Source organism: Emydura macquarii, unplaced genomic scaffold (assembly GCF_026122565.2).
Source record: "Emydura macquarii macquarii isolate MOO-44397 ecotype Brisbane River unplaced genomic scaffold, CSIRO-AGI_Emac_v2 contig_1424, whole genome shotgun sequence".
In the NCBI taxonomy this organism is placed as follows: domain Eukaryota; kingdom Metazoa; phylum Chordata; order Testudines; family Chelidae; genus Emydura; species Emydura macquarii.
The window spans coordinates 1,816,102-1,835,977 of NW_027131561.1; the positions used below are offsets into that span (position 1 = coordinate 1,816,102).

Below are 19,876 nucleotides of genomic sequence, written 5' to 3' on the forward strand. Positions count from 1 at the left end.
TGTTTGTCAGATGCAGATCTCTACAGTTAGCCTGAAGGTCCTGGTACAGAATAAGTGAATATATCTAAAGTATTAGCAGGACACTGCAATGCAAAAAGGTTATTAAACTGCTCAACCATGGGGATGACATAACTAATACTGACATAATTTCCAGACAGCAAAGCAAAACTAGGTCAAATCACATTGACCTATCTAACATAATAAGCATTTTTCCCCAGATTTTTGCAATGTAGGCTATGTCTGGAGGCATTAATGTCCTGTTATCAATATAGTGTTGTCACTCTACTTTAATGTCTTATCACCATGTTGTGTTAATTAGACCAAAACAATATAGTGCACTTTTGAACCGTTTAAACTCCCAGTTAGGAATCCTCACCTAACTGCATCTTTTGTTTATCCAATCAGAAAAGAAGAGCTATTAACTCTTTACAGCCACTGGTTTCAAGGGACATTGTTAAAGATGGTATCTGCAGTATTAATCTCTACCAGTTACTCTATTCAGTGCATTTTATTTGTTTTTAAAAAGGCAGACTGCAAAGCTAATTTATTTGATTAAGCAAGCTAGCAAACTATGCATTGGTTTTGACCCTGCTATCTCAAGCCAGAACACAGGTGCAGATCTGTGCATGCATATGATTGGCATGCACTTCATTTTCTTCCACCCTTTGCCATTATGTTTTCCTGTCCCAATTCTTTAACCAGGCAATATACTGAAGTTACAAGAATTTTGCTGTTTCCACATTCCTCTTCCAAAGTAGCCCTGCCTTGCTGTTCCCTTGTGATTGTGTGCTGGTTTTGCAGCACATATTTCATTTTTAGGGGACATGTTACTCTTTATGGATAAATATCCTGCACAACCTGTTTGGTGTAATGAGTGTTAGGTCTGAGGTGAGATTTGTTTGCAAAAGACAGGGGACCCTTTGCCCAAGGGCCTCTGTGTCAAACATAGAAACATGCAAATTGCCAGACTGGATCAGACAAGAGGACCATCTAGTTCAGTATTCTGTCTCTGACAATGGCCTGTACCATATGCTTCTGAGGAAGGTATAAGAACTTGCAGCAGGCAAATGTAGAATAATCTGCCCTGCACTCTAGGTCTCCTCCTGGTCTCCAAAAGACACTGGCTTATGACCTGTAGCACAAGGTAGAATATTCCAAAAATTTTTGATAACTCTGGATAGTCTTGATCTCTAGAGTTGGTTGAAAATTTTGCTGAAAATGTACATTTTTCTATTGGCAAATCAAATTGAAAGGTTTCATTTCAAGTCAGATCAGCCTATATTGGAATATTTCATGTTTTGAGCTGAAACATTTCATTTCAAATCAGTTCAACAAAAGATTAAACTGAATTTCCCATCAATGCATTCCTTTATGAGGGTTCACAGTTCAGGCCCCTACTGTCCCCATAGGCTATGCTCCTTTGAAGACTATAATGCAAGTGGATTTCCCTCTGACCAAACTACTTACTGCATCATGGGAGTCACATAACTCTGGGTGCATTATGGGAGATGTAGTCCAACCATAGAGCCTAGCCCATAGGGGAGAAAGGGAACATCAAGTGCCTGAACTACAACTCTCATGAGGTAAAGCGCTACTATAGGAAAATACAGTTTAGTATTTAACGGACTCAAAATGAAACATTTTAGATCAGTTCAATAAAATGAAATGAAACATTTGACATTTTAACAAAATAAACATTACAGTCCTGAAATGAAAATTTCTGAATCAAAATTTTTCTGGATTTATGTTCTTCATAAAATTTGGAAGAGAGAAGAAAGCGAGACAGAGAGGCAATTAGGTTTGTTTTCTAAACTTTTCTTGTTCTCCTAATTAGTGGCATTGAGCATTCTCCCCTAAAACATTAGGCCTGATCTTCATGTAATATAAATTACCAAAGCTCCAATGATGTCAATGGACTACACCAATTTATATCAGTTGATGTTCTGGACCATTTTATTTAAAAATCAAGTGATTCTGCTTATTACTTTCCTAGTTTTACAGCATTACAGCTCAATCCTTCAAATGTCTTAAGTGCATGCATACCTTTATTCATGTGAGTAGTGTAAGAGAGACGAATCAGACAACTCAGGTAAGTAAAGTTACATATATGCTTAAATGTGTGTAAGAGCAGGCCTTATTATAGGGCCTTCTAATCCCCTCCCCCAATGTATGAAATTCAACTTAATGAGGACAGTAGAAGTTGGTACTTTTCACCTCTCTTTTCCTAATCTAATTACAAGTTTTATACTAATTCCCCTAAGCAAAACTGTCATTAATGTACAATTAAAGCTGGGATTCTGTTCCCCTTACAAAAGACTAAAATTTATTATAATACGACATTGCAGCTGACAATGTAAATGTCAAAATGTCAGAACGTTTTCTGTTAAGGATATAACCAACTTCTCCACTGTAATCGTTTTTTCATTGCATGATTATATTGTACTCTGCTCACCAGGCCAGCCCACACCAAGAGGAAGGGCTGAAACACAGGATGTGGGTTTGAGGCAGACTAGGTATGGCATTGGAACAATACATGTAAGTTTTAGTATCAACCACCCGAAGAGAAGTGGCCCCAAATACAACATTCAAAGTGCCCTTGTCAGATTTTGCATGCGTCAGAATCATTTACATGCACGCATCCCTTACGCCAACCGAGCAATTAATTAAATGCAATGCCTTGCTGAACTTTACCAATAAAATGTCACAGGGCCTGATCCTGTGCTACTGAAGTAAGTGGGAGTTTTACCTTTGACTTCAGTAGACCAGGCTCAGGGCCAAAATAAACACTTTGAGAATTTTGACTCCAGATTTGGGAACTATAATGAAGTAATAATTAAGTAATATAGTTAAGCATGCCATTCCAAAAGCATTCCAAAGCTTCCCAGGGCATAAAGCACTCACCTAGCAACAAGACTCTGCAGAGCTGACTTCATTGTGACCCTCCAAGCAAGGGTGGCATAGGGCTCACTTCACAACAGGGCCTTAATGAACCACAGCTGTAGAGCTGATTTCCGTGAATCAGGTCGCTCCAAATTGGAGCGGGACCCAGTGGTGCAGACTTCTCTGGATTGGGGCTCACAGATAGAGGGGAGCCAATCCTTGATGTCCCCCTGATTACCATTCTAATTGGATCCATGAGTGGGGTTCAGGTGAGTGGGGATTGCTTTGTGGCTAAGACTTCTGACCTCAACAAGCTGGCCAACAATACACTGAATCTATGGAACTGGCCATACTCCTGACACATTGATTAGGTTTTGCTCACATTATTGTATGCGGATATATATGTGGCTATCATGTCACTCTTGGGTTTTTCTTCCTTCCCACTCCCACGAAAACACAAAAAAAGTATTTGTGGTTCCATGTTCCCAAGTTTCCTGAGTGCTTTTCAGTAGGGAAGAATCATCTGCAAAGATGATGAGAGAGGTGATATTTCCCAGATCCATAAGTAGGAACACACCTCTGGGTGGGAGCTAGAGTCATAGTTTTATTTATTGTACTTAGATTGAACCTGGCCATTGCTGCTGCTATCGGCACCTGGCAGAAGGGCTTCACTTCCAGATGTGAACTTTACACATGAGTTGTCATATGGAATATGGGAGAATCCACATGGTACCAGACTGGTAGTTTCATGCAATGTGACCTGAGAAACTTTCACTTGACATTTCTCCCTTCCAGAACCAACCAAGTATGGGAATTCAGCAGAAATTCTGATTTCAGATGCTGGGACGGCAAGAGAGAAAGTGCGCCTCATTCAGCTCCACAGTAGCTCCTCTGGCTGAGCCTGAAGTGACCCTGACTGGATAACTACATGGAGAATACAGAACTATAACTTTCTTATAGTGCATGTGCAACGCGACACAGAGAGTTAAGTGCCTGGGGGAAACTGTCAGGCCTCTTGTGAAAATGCAAAAAATTCATCCTCCTCTCCCAAAATATAAAGTGAGTGTGATGGACTGTCAAGTACCAACTCCTTTCAGCAGTAATCAAATCTATATTGATACAACTAGAAAATTTATAAATGTATTATTGTGGCAAAATATTTTTATTACAGTCCATCTTGTTACAATAAAAACTGATACCAAACCCAAGCGTCTTCTCATTCACTGTCTCACTGGTCCAGGAGTAGAGCCTTAGCTTTCTTTAAATCATTTTAGGACTTTTCAAAGTCTTTTTAGACCTAGACATGTTAACATTTATGTTACAAGAAAAATCTAATCATAATCCGGGGCCAAATAAACACAAACCTTAAAGTGTTATATTCCAGCTTTCCTGACTTGCATTTCTTTCCACCCATACCCCCATAAGATGGTATAATAATAATAAAAATAATAATAAATAACTATTAAGTAGCAGAAAACGTTAGTACTTTGAAACATTAAAAGCTATTTTTATTATAAAAATCAGATCATAACCAGCTGCATCAAACTGTTTTAGTGCCTTTTCCAAGTTTCATACAGGGTAGATTCCATATTATAGGCCTGAGATCTCAGCGATGTGCAGTAACTCTTTACAACCTGCAGAAACAATGTAAGCCCTAAATCTCACAAATGTACAGAAAAACTGTGCAGCAAAGGGTGGACTAGTGAATGGGGAACCCTAAAAGGTTTGGAAGTTCAGTTCAAATAAGCCCTGAAAGTTCTGATGCTTATTCAAAACTTATCCACGTTTTTGTATGCCTCCTTTCTTTCACTCTTACTGGTTTTTGTCCCCCCCCCCCCGCCCCCCTTTCCTCCCACCCCATCAGACTTTTCTCCCTGACCCCATCTTTCTACTTTGCTGACCTCCAACAAGTCCCCTGAGCATTTACTAATTCCTCAGTCCCAAAGAGTATCCCTGACCCACCCTCCAGCAGATTCCTTACCTTTGGTGCTGCTCTGCTGACGACTCTTAAGATCTGGTACTATTTTTACTGAGCACAAAGGCTTCCCCAGGTTAGAAGAGATCCAGAATGCATCGCCCCCACCCTGGATCCCACAGAAGCCCTGGAACTTGTTAGATTGGAAGTCAGCAGCCATGCCAGCAAAGAATGCCAGACATTCTGAGAACATGAGATGGATTTCATCAAAGGTAGAAGGCCTGCTGGGGATTAGCAAGAGAGATACACATCTAAATAATTTAGAACCTAATAAAAAGTTTAAATTTGGTTCTGTTCAAGATGGGAGAGAAGGCTTCATTTTCATTTATTCCAAGCTGCTTAGGCACATCCATACTATAAAATATGTTATTTAATAATATGCTATTGATAAACTAATGATATCATTAAGTAATTCAGTATAAAGTTAATAAGGAAGTGGCTATGTTGCCCTGGAATGTTTACTGTTTTAACTCTGGTTCAAATTCTGTCTTGTAAAGCTTTTGTGAACTTCAAGTCTGACCTCTACAGGTAGGTAACTGGAATAGGGAATAGTATCTTTTGATCACGAGTAGTACAGAGAATTTTGTAGACACTGCAGAAGGCCAGTCTGCCAGCAGTAATACACAAACTACTGACAAGGATTAAATATGTAAGAGTTTATTTTTAAAACACTAATATGTACATCTGGTTCAAACATAAGGCATATACTGCACAATAATCATATAACAGATTTTTTTCTTTTTGTTTCCCCTTTCCACCCCTAACATGCCATGAACTTTCTTAACTACAGAATGTTATTTTCCAACTGATAACAGAAATTTGAGTTTTTCAGAACTTATGTTTTTAAAAGTCCTCATTGGTGCCACCTTTTTCTGATCATAACCAACTCTTCTAACAAACTATCCTTTGTCCAGTGATTGAGTCCCCTCTATTCCCACAAACCTACAACACATGTTGCCATAGTTACTCTGCATGTCTATTTACCATACAAGTGATCAAAGAAAGCAGACAACGCACACACACACACACACAAAAACCCTGCCAGACTTCCTACCGGGTAATGTCCAGCCACTAATTAACTGATACACTCTCGGCCTATGGATTCCATACACTTGTTTTCTTTATTATATATGGCACATAAAAACAGCATTAAAACAATCATAAAAACAATCAGAGATAAATTCTCATTTTTCCATTAGAGGACACCCCCTCAAAAAAAAAAAAAGGGGGGGGGGGCATAGGATCCTAAGCAGCATTTCCTAAAGCAAGTCTTATGATTACAATATTTCAGACAAGGATATAGATTTCTTAGCAAGGAATAAATTAAGAATAAAAAAGGTGCACTAAAGAAAGTAGGAAATAGAAACCACATGCTAAAAAGCTAAACATCTGTATGGAAAAGGGATGATTTTATGTTTTACATGTGTTATCGACTAAAATTCTATCCAGCATGTATGCACTCTATGAATCATATACAAAAGCTATATGACCTATAGCTATGATAAATAAGAACTGAAATAACCTTCTGTGCCTTATAGATTTTATCTTCACTTTTAATTAGGTTCATAATGATCCATTAGCAAATTGCATGTTTTATAGAACCCTTTTAAGTGACCATGGGCCGAATCCTGCCCTGATCAAAGTCAATGGGAGTAGTGCCATTGACTGGAGTGGGTGGAAAACAAAGCCCTAAATCTGCTTTCATAGAATCCCTATGTGCTGCATTATGATGTTAGTATGTTTGAGGATATTATTTGTTGTGGGCAAAAACGGAAGTTTGAAAATGAGTTTGAATATTAAAAAAAAACTAATTGAACACCTACTTTTCATGAAATTCATTTGGGGAACATAAAACAGATACCACACTGCCCTCTCCAGTTTTAAAGTAAATACCAAGAATACAGACAAGCAAACTGCATCCAGCCCCCATGGCCTCAATAAATCTTAGAATTCTGACACATCTGTGTTCTTATCTAAACTTCTGATCTTTGAGAGTTTTCTTACCTTTGATCTCTTTTCCCAAGTAGTGAGCTGGTCAGAATTTTGGTAGACTGACATTTCAGTACCCGTAGTGAAGCTGAAATCTTGTTTCCTGGTATATATTTGGCTTTCATGTTAGACCTTCTTAAGAAATTACACAGGTCCACTTCTATCTCTACTCATGGACATATTTTTGACTACAAGACTGAAATTTTCCAGCTTCAGATTTACCACTGTGCTTTCAAAGATGTGATGTACACATTAGTTGTACAGAAACTTCACATTTTCATTACAGAAGTTTGTCAGCTTATTATTTATATCAGACAGAAAAGAGGCAGCTCTTGCTGAGGTTTTAAATTACCTCCTAATAAAGGCTGCTTCTTTTTGCCTGTCTCATTTACAAATCTCAACGCAGCATTCTATGCTACCAACCATGATGTCCCGCTAGGGACTGTTGGCCCAGCACAGTTGTAAAGCAGGTTAAATCTTATCAGCCCAACAGGCAGCATATTACATTTCTATGGGTAATTTCTGCTCTTCTAGGGTTGTTAGTTGCATTGCCTATGCACTCTTGTTCAGTATCTATATGCTGCCCGTGGGCCAGATCATTCATCAGCACAATATATAGTTTCATTTAAATGCAATGACACACAGACTTGTTTGATAGTTAACCCTGCAAATCCAAACTATGCTATGATTATGACAACAAATTGGCTGGCAGATATAAAAGGCGCATCTTTGCCCGAGTACTCATTCTCTTCAGAAATTCTGAAATAAAATCAGCAGCGATTCCTAACCATTTCATGCCTCCAATTTCATGACACTTCAGTGCCTGAATATTTGCTTTGTTATTTTGTACTCTCCTTTGGTCATCACATTTGGAGGCCTAGCAAGGTCTCCAATTACCATTTTTAAAATGCAAAGAAGCTAGGTTGATCTCTGTCCCTTCAGCTCTAGACTATTAGACCACTGGCTTGTGTTCAGTAAGACCTAGTAGTAAATACAGACTTTTCACTACCAAACTGAAATATTTCACACACAAACACCACAGAAATCTGGTGGAAACTGAAGAATTCTGCATGTGGCATAGGTGAGATCAACCAAGCTGGGAAATCTTACACAAAAATGTGTCTAAACACACACGGGGCAGATCTTCAATTGCTGTAGTTGCAACATTATGGAGCTATGACAAATTATGTCAATCAAGAGTCTGCCCTGTTGGATCTGGTTCTCCTCTCACCAGGAGTAACTCCATTGAAATTAATGGGGCTTCAGCAATGTAAAACTGGTGTGAGGGGAGAATCAGGCCCATATTTTCAACTTCATGAATGCAACTTCCTAGGAGATACTGCTGATACAGAGGAAGTGGAAAGAGGAGGACTTCTGTTGGATAGAGGTGGGTATTATATAAAGAGTCAAAAATATTCTAATGCTAAATCTGCCCCATCCCTTTTCCTTTTACTGAGGAGTCACTGAAGAATTTTAGTGCTTTTTATTTTCTGACTCACCCCCACTCCCTTTTTTTCCCCTCTTCTACTTCTCTCTCTCTCTCACACACACACATGCTTTAGAACCTTATGCTTCAAATACAAGACAATATTCATCTGTTTGTAGCAATTTTTATTTTGTATTTTCTTATGCTCTGTGACATCCCAACTTTCTTCTGATCCTCCTTTGATACCACCCTTTGCTAAGGTTCCGCTTTGTGCTGACAATGCATTCGACTGATCACAAAGAAAAAGAACTAATTGAACCCAAGCAATGCAGTATGTAAACTTTACTTTTCATTTGCACTCCACTGTGACAAGAAACACCCCCCATCAACAATTTTTAAAAAGGTAAAAAAGCAGGTTTTTGCTCCATGTACAGCCAAAAGGTCTAAAATACACAAATGCTTCCATCTTGTTTTCAAAAAGTGGGTAAAAAACAAATGCTCCATTTCCACTGCAGGTGCAAACTCCACCCCTGCCTCTACTTTCTCCCTTTCCCTCTCCCCCGCCTTGCCCCAAGTCCTACTGATTTCAGAGAGCTGCCTGAATAGACTATGACTCACACAAAGAAACAAGAACATTTTTCTCAGATCCTAACTTTCATACAGTGGCTCCTCCTAAAACAAAGTATTGAGTTTAAGATGTTGATTTGCAAGGGTCTTTAATGCAGAGCTCTGCTTTAAGGTTGAAATTTTCCTCTGCTAGTGCTCTGTACTCTCAGTGTTCTTCTAACTGCATATTTTAATTGCAAACTACAAACATTGTAGCATCAAATGTTATCCCATTGTGACCTTCAGCTTTGGCAATAGGAAAACAGCTGCTTTTGGCCATTCACGTGAATAGCAAGCTTTTTTTTTTTTTTTTTTTTTTTTTTAAACATATTTGAATCATCATTGATTTTCTAGGCTCTTTTCTGCAACATTACAGTGCTTTTCTGAAAACAGAAAACAGCTTGAGACTCATATTTTAAAGCTACTGGAAAATTGAAGTAGTGGCAACTGCGTGTAAGTCACTGTGCATGTTTAATAAATCACTCCCACCCCATATTGGCATGTCTACAGTTATAAACACAACACATTCTTATTCTACATGTCACAAACAAGACTGTGACAAAGTCTACACAGTATTTTTAAGCCATGGCAAACTGAAATTGATTTACATACTCTACCAACAGCTTTCATGCCCTTTACAAAACTGAATCACCCAATGAATTGCATGACACCCTCCCAGTAAGATCAAACTGAAAGTAAAAACACTTGGTTAATTTTTATTTATTTATACACACAAGGCTCAAGGATATTCAGGATAAAAATCTAAACTCTGCAAAGCTTTCTGCAAATGCTAGGCAGTCCAACAAAGCAAATATTTACAGACCAACCCAGCCTTTCCCCCCTTTAGAGATCTCTAAATGATTTGCAGCACAGTTCCTTACCTGCCTCATGTTTAGAATTCCATTATCCATCCAGCAGGAAACAATCTGAATTCAAATTCTCAGTGTAGTTTCAAAGTAAAAACAAAAATCCATCAACAGTTTCCCAGTATAAACAAGCTGGTAAGTTTTTCTCTCTCATTTTCCTTTATCTTTTGCTGTGGAGACTCTTCCTAAAACAATGTCAAGTTTCTCAACCTTTCCTCTAGCCTATTAAAAGTCAGGAGTAGGGTAGCAACTGTCCGCCTTGCTCTTATTTCAAATCACGGCTCCAGATATCTAGTACTTGGCTGAATTAGGCCATGAAATAGCTTCACCAATCAGAAGAAAGGGGAGGGAGGTATAACACAGAAAGACTGCCTACATGAGGATTAGGAAAGCTTTCAAGGATTTAAAAGACTGAAAGCAGCTGGAAACAGTGTCTAAGGCTACAAAGAGGGAAGTCAATTTGTGGTATAAGAGATTATTTCCATTCTTATCTAACGGCTCTTGGTCTGCTCAAAGCTTTAATAGGCTCCTGAGATTTAAAAAACCTTGAGTTTTAAATGCCCAGTAAAAGCTAACCAAATATTGGAGAGTTACCCAAATACTTAACAGAAAAACTGCAAGGTGTAGTAACACCCGTTCTATTTTGAACCACATACGTCACTAGCAATTTAAGAGACATTTGTTGTGGAAGTCCTATCAGATTAAAATGCATAAAACATGGTAACACAAAGAGGACAAAAAATGCTACATCTAATTTACATATACAACAAGTGTATATCTGCCCTGAGGAATAGAAGCATATGGAAACAAAGCTATAGAAAATGTTCTGTCATAAATTCTCATTTGTCTCACTAGGAAATATATAACCCTCTCTCTAACATTTTACTTTAATTTTTCTCTTTAGGAAGGGTGATTCCTCCTTCCCCACCAAAAAAATAAAATAAAATAAAATCTTGCATACTAGTTCCAAGCATAAGATAGTATTGCACTCAACTTTAAATTTCAAGAAAATATCTAGATTGTAAAAAATAACAGGGGGAGTCTTTTTGCTTTATCCAACAGGACCAGTTTTTAGTTGCACAGCACGCATAATCTGTCTCCCAGTGGCTTTCTTTTAAAAAGGAGCGGTGTCTAATGTGTGGCTGCGTCTTGACTTGCACCATTTTTAAGCCAAAAAAAAGAGGGAGATCTACAAAATTGCACACTCATACCCACCTTCTTGAGTCCCTCACTCCCTCACCCGCCTCTTTTCCAACTCAAACTTCAGATCAGTTTAGAAGCTTGCAAGTTCCTCTGTTCCACTCTAAATGGAAATCTGTCTTTGATCTCAAGGGACAATCAGGCAAATCTGATGTCTGAAGAAAAGCCCCATCGTCATGGATTTACTACAGCAATAGCTGTAAGGCAAGTAGTAGTCACTATCCAGAAAATTCCTTTCAGCTCAAAGAATCTTTTGCATTGAGCTGCAGAAGAAGGTGTCATAGTGATGTGTTGCCGATAGTTTAATAAAGGGGTTCCTAAAACGTGTTTTCTTTTTGCCTATGATAAACTCTGTGTACCAAGGCTGTGTGTGGTGCACAAATTGGAGTGAAGGATTGGAGAATCTATTCATTTGTTTTGCTATTTTAAAAAGCTTTTTCTCATACTGAGACAGGAAGTAACACCGTATTGGCCCAGATGCTCTGCTGCAGTCAAAGAATACACTGCACAGCTAAGGGTGGGAGAACAGGTGGCTTTAAGGTACCTTTCCCCTGACCCTGGCCTGGCTATACACTGGTATGTGCCTCACACTTTAGTGAAAGAATTCAGGCTGCTCTAACTTGCAGCCCCTAAGAGGCCAACATAGCAGTCATGGATGAAGGCATAAGGAAAACGCCAGTCATGATATCTACACTGAGCCACAGAGGATGACTTAGTGACCTTCCTGGCCAGCCTGAGAGGCTTTAGGGACTCTTTGCACTGCTGGAGCAGCTCAAAGAGTGCTGCGTTAAATGCACTGTGATAGAAATGTTTATACTTTGTTCCTGGAAAAATATCTGTACTCCTAGCTTAGGGTTCACGTAATGTAATTTGAAATGTATATATAGGGTATGTGAAAATCTTTTACTACAGACAAGCCCAGGAGAATCCTCCCTAGGAACATTTTTGGAAAACACCAGATTCTTGGGTCCAGAATTTCAAAGGTATTTAGACATTGCTGCACACAGCTCTGCCATGCCTAACTGACTACAGAGCTTAAGTATCATTTTCCAAAGGGATTCAGTCATGGAGGAGCCAAAGTCCCCTTGACAACCAATGTGATTTAGGCTCCTAAGTGCCTAAATAACTTTTGAAAATAAGACTTTGTCTCCTAATTCAGATCGGCACTGCAATGCTGAACACGGCAACACCTATGTACCTTTAAAAACCTGGGCCTGGGTTTAATATGATGCATTCAAAAGGGTGGGGGATGGAGAATGTTCTTCTCAAGTAATTTGAGTCCCAGGGATAAGTCTTCTGTGGCAAGGGTGATTTAGCAGTTGCCAGAGAGAGGGCAAAATTTACCAAAGGCTGGGGGAATCACCCGAGGGTCTCTTCTATTTGGCAGAATTTTAACAAGGGAGTCCAAAGAGCCACCACCAGCATTGCAGTCTGGCTCTCACGTAACAACAGAGGCAGTAGAAACTCTTACGTTGAAAAGATGAGGAAAGGTGAAGACGACTGGATTTGTTAAAATGCCACACACAGTGTCTGGCAATCCCTGTATTTTCTCACAAGATATAGGTTTTATCTTCATGGCTCAATATGGTCCTATTTGCTGAATACCAATACCTGTCCGGTGTTACTGAGGAATCATTCCAAACAACAGATAAGGATGCACGTTGTGGGGAAACATTTTTACTCATGTAATCTAACTATTTCACCTGGTTAGCATTTTCTCACCTGTTCAAATAACTTTCCACATTCAAGGGGTGTGGTTTGTGATTAATCCAAAATTGTCAATACACAGGGCTCTCTTCTGAGACACTCAAGTGCAGAGTGGATTTTGAAAACTTGGTTGTTCTGTCATTCTGCATTCACAAAAGGCGGCTGGAGAGGCTCCTAGTCAAAGTCTTTTAAAAGACAGAAGATAAATAAAGATGGGCCTGACATAAAACCTTGGCTCTGTATGCCCTGAAACTCTGGACAATTTTGAAAAGATCAGGGCTTGGGTACAGATTTGAATTTACTTTGCTCCTAGGCCCCTATCCCTAAGAATAAAACAATATGACTGAGTTGAGGAAGTTTCACTGCCCTGTGTATCAGTGAAAGGGCAGATGTTGTTCATTCCCTGTCGCTCCTATATGACTATTTTGCTTCCATCTCTGTAATAGAGGGGACAGGTAGTAATTTTACCAGCGTCAGGGGAGTGAAAGAAGATTCCGCTGCTGGAGGAAGAAGCATTTAAAATCCAGTCCCTGTTGCCTCTGCAGATGAGATGAAACTGCTGCAAGGAGAAAAGGGCTCATAGCTCGGTTCCTTGGGCATTGGTAGAACTGCTTTCTCACACCTCATCCACAAGCAGCACAGGGGAAGAAATGTCACCTCAAATATGTGAGCTCAGCTGGGGCTGGGGGCCTGATATTTTTCTGAAGATGGTTGTGAAGATGCCTATTTCAAAGAAAAATTACTGCAAGTGTAGTAACGTACTCATAGACTTATATTTTAAAAGCTGTCTTCACCAACAATCAGGTCTGGAGAGTCACTTTCTCTAGAGTCTATATCAGGTGGACTAAAGTTAACAACAAACACGAGGCCTCTCCCAGAAGTTATGACACATGTGGGACCAAAAACGGCAATCTCTAATAATGAAACATATTTGCACTGCAACTTGGTAAAAACAGCGCTCTGCATTATTTTCTATTGGGACAGTTCCCATTTTTGGCAAACTCCAAACTGATTTCAATAGCACAGGAGGTTCAGTCATTGAGAATTAGTGTACTGGACAAGTATGAAGTTTTTAATAACAAGACTATTTGAAGTTCTATGGGGAAGGGAAAATAGTTTGAAACAGAGTTAGTTTTTCGCTTCATAAAAATTGTTCTAAAGTCTCAGACCTCAAAATTGCTTATCCCCTGCCCTAATTAGCCTCACACCTTTCAAAACCAATTATCAGAGCAGAGACTTCCTGCACGAGAAATGGTTTGCACTTATAGTGGAAACACTGTCTTAAGTATGGAGTCATTCTAGTGAATCCATAATTACTGACATCAGCTATACTAAGTCTTAAAACTAAACTATGGAAACAACGTACTTGCTATAAATGAATCTCACATCTTATCAGGTTCCTTCCTCAGCTATGTGACCCTTTTTGGTGCCCAATGTCACACATTTGGGCCTTGGCAGATTGAGAGCTACTGTACATCAGTAAGAACTGGCTTGTTGAGGTCGTTACTTTTATGTGACAATAGAGAAATCAGCAATAATTACTGTGATCTGACAGAGACTATTTCTGTATTGATAGATAGAAAATTACATATTTTGAAAGGAAGGAAGCACACTGTTACCTTATATAATCAAACTAATTTATTTGCCAAATGTCATACGTTAAAAAAAATCTGGTTCACCCACACTATGGCCAGATGTTTTTTGTGTGACCATATTTTTAGCTTCTGGGGCATGCCTAATACTTCACAAAAATATCTGATCTATGACAGCTTATTACGTTCCCTAGTATTAAAATTTGATCCAAACGTGGGTCCAATTTTCCAGTACACCAGGTCAATTTGAACTAGTGGAGCAGTGCAAAACAGCTGTAAAGCTGGTTTCCTCAGCCACTGTTACCTGCCAGTGGCATAGGGGGTGTAGCCAGGGCAATGCAGATGGAACCAGTGCCTCTTTACCCCCGGCTGCTCTCCAACTGCCATAGTAACCCTTTGGGGCCAAGGGAAGTGAATATACATTAAAGCAACCTAGCCTGCTCCAAGATAAGCGGCACACACTGTCTCCACCTTGAGTTGTGCCTGATACAGCCAGGCCAGACCCCATCATCTGGTCCTACATCAGAATGGAGTAACAGAGTTGCACCAGCTATGCTGACACCAGGTATGAATTTGACCCAGCACATGATTTAAAAAGAAAAAAAGCCAAGCTTGAAAAAGAACTTTTAAGCCAGACAATACAAATCATCATCATCATCTCTTCCTCAAGATGTGAAGTCTATCGCAAACAGATTGCCTTTCATTTTAGATATAAATAATTTAGAGGAATAAAGGCACATTATTTTTCACAAATGAGTAATCACCTAATCCTTTACATTGCAGGTAGACAGAGCTAATTTTCACACCCAAACTAACATGGTTGGAATTCCCCACAAACAGATTTTATATTTCCTTTCCTCAGTGATTTTGAAACTAACATCCAGAGAAAGATTGGGATTTCCAGAATATAAAATATTCACTTTAATTCTCAAGAGGCAACAACAAAATATATAAATAACCTCCAAAAGAAACATCCAAAAATACTTGAACTAAAAGGTTGTAGGGAGCCAAAAATATCCCAAGAACATAGAGTTGATAAGAAAAATGAATAGAGTTTTAGAAAAGTGGTAAAAAATTGTTAGACTTTATTTGCCCTAAAGAACAAAATGGACTACACATTTTGATTAAAGTATTTTAACAAAAGAAAATGTTTACTGCATTTCATTTCACTACCCCTGTGCTACAAGACAGATACTTGATCCCCCAAACTGCACATTGCAATTCATGTGCATTAAATTAGCTACAGGAAGACTCGGATATTATATTCCAGAATTATAATGAAATACAGTAAATTAAAAAACCTATGAAAAAAGACTACAAAAAGCTATGTAAAGTCTGATCTCTAACACATACTAAGATCTACATGCATGCAGAATTTTAATTTAAATCACAATTAATTTACTCTGGTGTTTGCATCTTATTTTATCAGTTTTTAAAACTAATTGGTTAAAACCATATTTCTACTTAATATATGCAGAAAAATAAATAAGTAGCATACAGATTATTTTTCTCTCTTAATAGCTGACCCCTGTGAAGCCTACATGAAGATAAGCAGCAAACATATCAAGGAGAAGAGATGGATTTAACTTTCTACCACCCTTACCCATGTTGAAGAGTACCTTATTCCTCAGTAGTCCTCTTGACTGCTAGCAGAGAAAGGTATTACTCAACATGATAAAAGGTAGAAAGATCAGACCACTAATAAATAATGCTAAACCAATAGAGATTCAGAAGCAAAGCTTAAGGGATATATTACATTTATGGTTACACATTAAGTCATTGTTTGCAATAAAAATACCTTACCAAGTGCCACCCTGCTCCTCTACAATGTACACCCACATAAATACCCTCAGACAAAGAATATGGTTAAGAGCCTCCAACCAGAATTATAATGAAATTTTAAATAAAACCTGTGGGATAAATGATTAAATTTTCAAACTGAAATAAACTGTCATAAATTCAAACCTAGCCTACAAGTCCCTATGGTCCCACAGCACTTTGTAGGCCCCTAAGCCTACTTGGTACAGCCAAATTCTCACCTGTTCAAAATGCCATGACCTCCATGCTAACTGAGCTCACCCTCCAACGCAAATCTTTCCTTTTCAAATAAAATTTACTTCTGCTAGCACCAATACCCTGCCATGGATTCACCAAAGAAAATAAAAAAGTCCTCATCAGCCAAGCCATTCAGTCACTGAAAGAATTATTTTCCTTACCTCAAGTACAGCAGTCAGTAAGACCTAATGCAATGCTGTGCAAACCCTTATGCAACAGTGGGATACTCAACACCCTGTTATGGCCAAAGGACCTCAATTATTCCGTCCACTGGGAGAATGAAAGCAAAATACTCCTCTGTAGAGCTGAGCAAAATCCAAGTTTCAGTCCTGTGAGAAATTCTGATATTTCAACATTTGTTTTTGGCTCAAATTGTGACAAAAAAGTTGAAAGTTCTGAAAAATATCAATTTAGAAATATTGAAATGTTTCATTTGGAGTCAGTCCAATATTAAACTGCATTTTCCTATGGTGACACATTGTCTCATAAGAGTTGTAAATCAGGTGTATGATGCTCCCATCATTCTCCCCTAAGTGCTGAGCCCCCTCATCAGACAATCTCCATGTGATGCCCATGATGTACCACACTGCTCAGTCAAAGGACAGAGTGCATTGTTTTAGGGGAGATGTGCTCCAGTCAGCTAGAGAATGAGAGCATCAGGAACTACAGCTTCGCCCAGGAGGCAAATAGCCACAACAGGGAAATGCAGCTTAAAGTTGAACTGATTAGAAATGAAACATTTCAGATCAGTTCAACAAACCAGATTTTTTCAATTCATGTTGAATCAACCCAAACCCAAATTCTTTGTTTCAGAATTCCAAATGGGAAACTGAAAAAATTGGGGCAAAAAAATCAAAATTTTCCTGTGGAAGCTGCATTTTCCCTCAAAAAATCATTACAATAGAAAATTCCTGACTAGCTTTATTCCTCTGCCAGCTATCTGCCATGTGAGATGGGACTCTTCACCAAGCAGTTGAAACATTATATTTCCCTTCCCAATAATGCATCTCTGTTGGGTTATAAACTTGCTAATTGTATGGCACTAGGATCTAAGAGGGAATGTTTCACCGTGAAGGCCATTAAGAACTCATTGTGGAATGTGGAGGAAGATATTAAAGGACTGTGTCACAGTTCAGACACAGGTCTCAGACTCAGAGCTGTGAACTGGACTTAGATCTTCTACCACAGACTTCTTGGGTGTCATTGGCCAAGTAATTTAATATCTCTCTGCCTCAGGTCCTAATTTGTGAAATGAGGATAATTATACTTCCCTATGAATGTTGTGAGGATAAATCCATAAATACTGAAGAGGTGCTCAAAATATTATAGTAATCAGAGTCATATAAACCCCTAGACAGATAGGAGCAGAGGGAGGAAAGAGAGAATTTGATCTATGTGGGAAAGGAGAAGCATAGCAAGAACAGCCCCTGCAAAAGGGGGCTGCATCTTCCAATCCCTTAACTGAAAATAAACAGATGTAGTGAGAAAGATGATATTAATCAAACAAATAATGCAATGAATATTTGAGCCATTCCTGGAAAGTCAGGTATGATTAAATATACACTTAGATTCCCCTCTTAGAATCAAAATGGCTGATGTATTTTTATTTCAAATTAAAAAGCAAGTATTCCCATCTCCCTCCCACCCCCACACACAGTTGGGCTAAACATTTAGCCAAATAGGGAACCTGTCAGTATGTTTTTTGTGTGTCATATTAGCATGAACAAATCTGTGCAAATATTCATGGATCAAAATAGTGAAGGCCTTAGATTTTGCTCAGGCAAAATGCCTGTTAACATCAACGAGAGATTACCGGAGTAAATGTCTCAGGATCTGGCTTGAATAAACCACTGTTTGTAATTTTCAGGACAGCACCTCAAATTCCACATCAAAGCCAGTCCTGTAGTGCTGCAGTACCTCTGACTTTGCTTCAGTTACTATCATCTGTGACTCTCGGGACTGATTACCCAATATGTTTTTTAGGGAAGCCCAGCAGAAAACATTCTTATTCTTGCTTTATAGAAGAGGAAAAACAAAAGATTTAGATGAAAACAGGAAGGGCCTTAAGGATTTAATGAAGTAACCCACCAGGACATGGACAGATGTCACTAAACATTCGTTATACCCTATTATGAGTTCAAAAGAAAGAATTTCGGAGTCTTCCCTGTCACACCAATGCTGTTGTTTTTCTTGTCAGTAGCATTATTTAGTACTTAAAATTATTTATGTACATGGCAGCCAAGTAAGAAATGAGTTGAAACATTAAATTACACTTTTAAGTAGTCTGACAGTGAGCACTGCCCCTTCAGAGAAGTGAGTTGATCTGTTCAGTTCTTACTCTTCTATCTGTGCCAGTTTAACCTTTAAACTGTTTTCAGATCTATTTTTTTATGAGCCACTATACCTCATTTCTTTTAATTACAGACATATAGTATAGGCTTACCCACTTCCCAAAATAATTTTCACTTTATTTAGGACACATTTCCAGATGTGTTTCCTCCTTAGGCCTCTCTTTTTGTTAAATGGTGCTGGTAATAAAAGACAAGGACTACAAAGATAATGTACTTCCCTGGGTTTCTGACAATGCTGTTTTACATTCAGATTCTCTAACTGTTTTCTTTTTCATTTTATAAGCCACATCCCTAAAAAAAGAGAGTGAACTATTGATTTGTGAAATGATAATATTTTTCTGTGAAGTGTCATTTTTGTGCCATTCCAGTAACTTAAAATTGTGACAGCTGAAACAGGTAGTGCTTATGCAATATGAAGGCAAACAGAAATAAAGGATATACCAGTGTGCTTTCATTTATGCTTCTCTTTCTTCCCCAGTTTCTTCAGTCAGCTTCTGACATTTCAGTATCCACAGTCACAGAAACCTGCAGGTGTGTACACCCTTCATGACAGCCTATGGTTCTTTGTTGGAAGACCCAGGCATTCACATTCCTGCCTACACCACACTCCCAGATACCATCACCATTCACCAATAGCAGTAAAAAAAAAAAAGCACAGAAATACATGCCACATTATGTTACACCATGGGTATAGTTTAGCACATGCTCTGTATGTCATTGTTTGTAATTTTTAAATGCTTTCTGTCACACACAGTCACAATGTCTTTTTTAATACCTTCTTCATTAGGCTGTTTTTTTATGACTACACTGCTCTTTCTCTACATAACTATAACTAAATTTTATGGGACTAATTGTCATTTACATAAAGGCCCCTTTCCACCCTCTCAGCCAGCATGAAGCAGCCTTTATGTAAATGATAATCAGGAGTGATACAACAGTGATCTTGCTGGCCCTGATCCTGCACATCTTGTGCACCCAAAACTCCCATTGACTTGCCGGCAATAGATATGGCTACTTTATGCGATTAAAGGCAGGGAGCTCTGTACCATGTGGAATAACAGATCTAAGCCATGCACCAAGATCTCTCAATTTATGCAGCAGAGTTGCACTGAACCCTGGTCTACACTTACCAGCTACTCAGAGGAGCTTGCGTAACTCCTGTCTACTGCTGTGCTTCCCTTCTGTGTGCCGTTTTCACTGCACTGCGCTGACGGGAACCGCATTACCAT

General features: G+C 38.7%; 1 protein-coding gene across 3 annotated transcripts in view; it reads right to left on the reverse strand.

The window, feature by feature from the left end:
- Positions 1 to 19,876, reverse strand: part of MID1 (midline 1) — a 326,390-nt gene that overhangs the window by 190,671 nt on the left and 115,843 nt on the right. For 2 of the 3 annotated variants that reach the window (XM_067553018.1, XM_067553015.1), the window contains exon 1: positions 9,758 to 9,978. The exons of the other annotated variant lie outside the window; for it this stretch is intronic. The gene's annotated coding sequence lies outside the window, so the exon portion shown is untranslated. Of the gene's footprint in view, positions 1 to 9,757; positions 9,979 to 19,876 lie in introns of those variants that run through there. 3 annotated transcript variants of the gene reach the window in all.